This window comes from Microtus ochrogaster, unplaced genomic scaffold (assembly GCF_000317375.1).
Source record: "Microtus ochrogaster isolate Prairie Vole_2 unplaced genomic scaffold, MicOch1.0 UNK4, whole genome shotgun sequence".
NCBI classification, from domain to species: domain Eukaryota; kingdom Metazoa; phylum Chordata; class Mammalia; order Rodentia; family Cricetidae; genus Microtus; species Microtus ochrogaster.
Genome location: NW_004949102.1, coordinates 3641732 through 3648739, shown reverse-complemented (window position 1 = coordinate 3648739; position 7008 = coordinate 3641732).

Sequence of the window (7008 nt, the reverse complement as noted above, 5' to 3'; positions counted from 1 at the left end):
AGGCAAAGTAGGCATATAGTTCAGCTAGTGAATACCTTACAGTTTTGAACAATGATAAATTTAAAATATTTGAAAATTGTATCTTCACTTCACATTTCTTCCAAGCAATATTATTTAAGAACTATTTGTGTAGTATTTGTTAAGTGAGAAAAACTAATTGTACTTTATTTTATTTTATTTTTTTTTATTGAGAAAAAAATTTCTGCCTCCTCCCAGCCTCCCACTCCTCCTGCCCTCCCCCCACTCCTCTCCCCCTCCCTCTCAAGTCTGAAGAGCAGTCAGGGTTCCCTGCCCTGTGGAAAGTCCAAAGTCCTCCCCCCTCCATCCTGGTCTAGGAAGGTGAACATCCAAACTGGCTAGGCCCCCACAAAGCCAGAGCAAGAAGCAGGATCAAAACCCAGTGCCATTGTCCTTGGCTTCTCAGCAGCCCTCATTGTCCGCCATATTCAGAGAGTCCGGGTTTATCCCCTGCTTTTTCAGTCACAATCCAGCTGGCCTTGAGCTCCCAATAGATCAGCCCCACTGTCTCCGTGGGTGGGTGCACCCCTCTTGGTCCTGACTTCCTTGCTCATCTTCTCCCTCCTTCTGTTCCTCGTTGGGACTTTGGGAGCTCAGTCCAGTGTTCCAGTGTGGGTCTCTGTCTCTATCTCCATCCATCGCCAGATGAAGGTTCTATGGTGATTTCAAAATTGTACTTTTAAACAGTTAAGATGAGAAAAAAAGAAGCCCAGGGTTTGCAAAAATCAACTGAAACTCTGGCTTTTAATTTATAGATTAAGAATTCTTCAATTTTTCCACATTTCAATTTTCTCTAAGAATATGGATTGCTTAAATCAACAAATGTTAACTTAGTTGGCACAGTGGGTGAGGTGCTATTCTAGGTTACAAGAATAAAGCATGAGTACTAATTTCCACAATGATTCCCAGGTTAGTCCAGTGAGGTTCTTGGCACAACTTGATGTAATATATTAGGTGTTGAAAAGTGGTGTGACAAAGGCTAAATCTGTCTAGGGGTGATGAGGAAAAGTAGAGAGACCTAACATTTAATAATAGGATTTAAAAAAGCACTTCTGGTGGTATTTAAGCGGAAATATGCAAAGGTGAAGGATAAAAGACAGATGGATATACAGACAGAACAAGGAGGAGTCAGAAAATGCAAATTGCTCAAAGCAGTAAATGTAATTGTGGCAGAGCAAAAAGTTTTGCAATCATGTGATCAGTCAAAATGAAAGAACTGGGAGAGCGTTAACTCTGAGAGAGAACAAATCATATTTAATCTTGCTCATTTGTTTATTTGTAATATTCTTCCTTAATACTGCTATTGAGTCCATGCAGCTTTTAAATAGGTATGTTTTTTATAGAACTCTGCAGGTAACAGTTGTTACTTAGAAATTAAAATATTCAGTAATCATGCAAGATTGTTTTCAGGGGTTGCTTTTGCATTACATTTTTATTATTTTACCTTTTTAGTATTTTACTTCCTGTATTTCTTGTTCCATTATATTTAAATTGCTTCTCAGAGTTTCATAATTAATGAAGATATTCCATGAAATATATTGACATTGCTATGGTCAAAGAAGGGAATCCAAACTAGGCTACCTGTGCTCGGTGTGCTGTTTGCTATTGGGTTTGTAATGGTCAAAGTAGTAAGGCAAGAAAATAAAGCAATACACATCATTTGCAAAGATGCACTATTTGTAAAGTGTTTTTATTGGCACATGGCATGACTATGTACTTGAAAAACTAATAGTTACCTACCAAAATGCTGTAAACAAATTAGTAAATTTAATGTTCTTACAAAATACAAGACAAATATAATAAGTTGTGTTCCTTTCATACTAGTGTTACATATATTTATTAACTATGTAATTACATAATTACCTATATGATTTGTTTTATACTGTTTTTATTTAGAAAAAATAAGCCGGAAAATAAAGACATGTGTAGAATTTAAAAATCACATGTATAATGTTATGGAGGACTTTATAAGTCAAATTTAGCAAAATATTGGCACATCTGAATAGTGAAAACTGCCAATTTTAGTCAAGAATTTAAAACAAAATAAACTCGTATACATTACTAGGAATTCTTGACATCCTGATGATATCTAATATTTTCCACTTATCTCACAGAATTCAAGCAATGAAATCAAAATCTCAGTTCTTGAATTAACAAACTGCAAATGTATTGAAATGCTGTTATTTTAAGACTAATTATGAAGTGATAGCAAGCAAGATGATACAGTTTTTACCAAATCATAGACATTAATCAATGGAAAAGAATAAAGATCAATAATACATCTAATCATATATCTCCATAGGTTTTCTTTTCTCCTTGTTCTAAAGAAGAAAGGTTTTTATCCAGACTCTAGTCCTAGCTTATAGTCCATGGCATTGGGGCGGTTGTAGTGACAGGAGCTTAGGGACCTCTGTGTAGTCACCCACATTCTAGAATGGAGAGAAGTGGACTTGTGCATTTCTGTGCTCAGTTCTCTTTCTCTAGTTATTGGACTTTAAGATAAGAGGAGCTTGCACACAGTGGCCAGGTCCTACCACATCAACGAATGCATTTCAGGTAGTCCCTAACAGACATTCTCAGAGGTTTTTCTTGCAGGTGCTTCGTGATTGTCTCAAATTGAAAAAATAAAACTGACCATAACAATCCTCACTAATATCCATTAAGATGCCAACATGTTCAATGGAAGTAAGGGTGTTATTACGATTCATTTATCCCCTAAATACTGTGCTATAGGCATGCACCAACAACCCCAGTATCTTTGAAAATATTCTTAACCAACACATACTAATTTAGGTCATTTCTAAGAGACTGTGTTAATTCAATGTGTTAATTCAATGGATATATACTTTGTGTAATGAACAAATCAATATAATTAACATTTTATTATTTATTATTTTCAATCATTTCTTTGTGCTTAGAATCTCTAACTTTTCTTTGAGTTTCCTTTAAATATTAATAAGAAATATGAACTATATATGAGTATCAATATGATAGGATGATCAGATATGTTTAGAGTCTAAACTCAAGATGAAGATTATTGCTTATATATGAGGTATTTTGGTTGCAAACCAAAAATGTTATGGGCATATCCCAGTGGCAAAATGAATTCCTAGAATACATGAGGCCATGTAGTCAATTTCAACACTACTGAAAAAAAAGTTCTAAAACAAAGAGATAAAATAAGGACCACAGACTGGAAGAAAATGTTTGTGAAACATGCACATTTATTACTTGCGATCCATACTTGAAATGAAAGGTGATGATAATGTGCTTGGATAACAAAATGAACCACCCAATAGACTGCTCAATTTAGACCTCACAGAAAATAAACTACTGACAAAGAAGTATTGAAAAGAGTTCTTAAAGTTATTAGGATAAGGAAAGCTAAAATATGATGCAATATAACATCTCAGAAGTCGTATTTGTACCTGTGAAGACAGAAATAACACAAGAACGCAAGTGTTGTAACAGCTTAGAAAGATACCTAAGATTATTGCACAATCCTAGATTATACTCTTAGTAATTTTCCCATGTTACGATATACAGGGCTACTAAAACATTTATATAAGTACACAGGGCAATTTATTCATGTAAGTTCCAAACCAGAAACATCCTTCAGTCTTCATGCCAATGGTTAAAACTTTATAATATTATCAATTCCAATAATCTCAGTATTAAAGACAAATTCCTTAATGTGCACAAAGCACACACCAGTCTTTAAAATATGCAGAATGAGGGAAGCCAGATGCAACAGAGCGCTTACCTTACACTTGAGGAAAGACAGATTTACTTTCAGTGATCCAAGGTAGACCACAGATCTCCCAGAACTCCCTTTGGAGGGGGAACAGTTGCAATGGCCTTCGATGAAGCTTATAGATGATAAAAAATAATGGGATGGTATATAGGTACATCCATTAGTCAAGTTAGGTGTGTGAATAATGCATATATACACATACATATGTATATTTATCATCTGATTAAAATAAGGCCACAAAAACATGGACATATGCACATTTCTGTATCTATAATGTATGATTATCAGGTATGTTTGGAGGCTGAAATTTAAGATTGAGATTATTGCTTAGAGATTATATTTTTATTGCTTATTCAGCAATATAATATAACTACCTTAGTAAAAATTAATTTTACCTAATGACCTTGGCTTAAATGCTAGATACTTCACCTTTAGTTATTTGAAAAGACATAAGTGACTTACTTTTGGAAATTTTGCTTACTCACAATTTACCATGATAATGTTTAAATAAAGTGTTATCTTTCCATACAGCAAATACTGGGTGAGTTTTAAATGTGTCATATCCATTAAATCTGCTGGGTTTTGTTGGAAATGAGTCTGGTGCACAAATTTTAGGAGAGGTTACCTACCAGTTTTTTGCTGTACAGTGCAAACTTTTGCTTATGATGGACATGTTTTATATTTATTTAACCCAGTAGGATTTCCATTGCCATATGTAGAGGATTCTGTAATTCCCCCTTCCCGCTCTTCAGGCTCACCTGATTTATCCCATTAAAAACAATTGTTGGACTCACATTACATGTGCCAAATTACTTGGGATTAAAAGAGTTGGCAGAGTGTGACAGCCTCAGACCTTTCCCCATTCACACATAGCCTACTGAAAATGTTGAGCTCAGTTTTGGGCTTAGTTATTGACAGGTGTATTTTCTTTAGTACCAGTTAAGTACTTGAGTGTTCAGATATGAAGCGAGTATTAAGATTTATATTTGAGAAAGAAACTTTTGGAGCTTTTAGTTACTGTGTCTAAGCCAATGTTCATATTTAGATTATCAAAGAATTCAATATTGAGAGTTATGGGAAATGACTTTTATTGAGTGTACCATTATTTGGTGCTTTCTATTGCCTTTATGGACGTGGCAACATTTCTTACTTTGCAATGATTTGGGATAGGAGAGACTGCACAATGATTTCTGATCATGAAGAAGACTAAAGTCTTTTGTCCTTTCATAACTTGAAGTATGTCAAGGTGATATTCTTTAATTACTTGTATTTTTCTTTTCAGTCCTTGGTATGGAATTTCCCCTGTTTAAACAATATGACATATGTTAAGCCTATAAATATGTTTTTACTGTCTCTTAATTTCTATCATAATCACATACTCTTTTGCAGCTGCATATACTGAAATAGATAGTACTAATCTTGCCCCTGCAGCAAAGGTCCTCAATATATACACTGAACATAGGATCAAAAATAAATTCATCAGATTAGTATATTAAAGATAAAACTGGCATATTTTGTATTGTACAAAAATGATGTTTCTCATGGGCATTAAAAAACAAACAAACAGCAACAAAAAACAAAAAGCCTTGGAGGAGCACGGATATTGCATGTAAAAAAAATAACAAGTTGAATATTTGCTAATAATTATGTCTCAAATCAAATACTTACACCTCACTCATTTTTATAAAACTAGAGGTGGAAACAATAATTTCATTAACAAATAAATAAAATAAACTCTATTGAAAGACATTTGGTAATACTTCTATGTAAATGTTTATGATTTATTCCTACTTCATTTAGTAGGTTCCTTTTGATAATAGTCAGTCTTAGATAATAAAAATAACAATAAGAATATTTTTTTTGCATAAAGTCACTGCGTAGGGTATGGTGCCACACAAGGATATTTTCATATGAGTATATTGGACAATGAGAACACACTCCCACACCACTTACCACCCCCTTTCTTACTCCTGCCTCCCACTAGTTTTGTTATTTCTCAAGCCAATTTTACTTACATTTTCTTATCATATATATATATATATATATGATATTATGTATCTATATCAAACTCAGAAATCACATATGGGAAAAAGCATGCAATGTTCGTCTGTGTAATTCTGACTTAATTTGCATAGTATAATTAATTCCAGTTTCATCTATTCTCTTATGACTGGAATAACTGAATAATCACAAATGTCTATAATTTTTATAAGTGTAGAATATTTACTTTTTAATATTTTGGTATAGTGTTTTCATTTTTCCTCTTTGTTGAAAACAGATTCTTTTCTCATATAATAATATATCCTAATTACTGATGTGGATTCTCCTTTTATGCTATGAATATGTTTTATGAATATTGGTTAATAAAGAAGCTACTTTGGCCTGTAACAGGGCATAATAGAGCCAGGCAGAAAAACTAAACTGAATGGACGTGGAAAGATGACAGAGTCAGCAGACAACATGTAGCTGTCAAAAGAGAAAGATGCCAGAAGCTTACCAGTAGGTCACAGCCTCATGGTGATCCATTAATTAATAAAAATGGATTAATTTAAAATGTAAGAGCTAGCTAGAAATACATTTGAGCCATCAGCCTAACAGTATAGTAAATAATATAGTTTCTATATGATTATTCGGGTCTGAGCAGCTGGGAAAGCAATGCAAAGCATCAGTCTAAAGATTCGTTTCCCTCTTTCTAAATTTCTCAGTTCCTCCCCACCACTCCTCCCATCTGAATTCATTCCCTTTCTGTCTCCCATTGGAAAAGAACAGGCTTCTAAGAGATAACTACCAAATATGAAAAAGAAAACATATTACGGTGAAGCAAAAACTGTCATATCAGAGTTGTATATGGCAACCCCACAGGAGGAAAAGAGTTCTAAGAGCCGGCACAAGAGACAGGCTCCCTGACTCTTTCACAAATTCAGGAATCCCATAAAAACACTAAACTGAAAAACCATAATATATGCCCTGAGGAACTGGTCGAGACCACTGAAGGCCCTGTTCATGCTGCTTCAGTCTCTGCAAGTATGAATGACTTTTGCTCAGTTGTTTTAAAGAGCCCTGTTCTACTGGTTTCCTCAATCCCTCCTGACTCTTATTCTCTTTCTGCCTGTCCTCTTCTTCTGTGGGGTTCCATGAGCTCCAAGGGGAGGAATTTGAGAAATCCCATTTAGCACTGAATGTTCCAAGCTCTCTCTCTCTCTCTCTCTCTCTCTCTCTCTCTCTCTCTCTCTCTC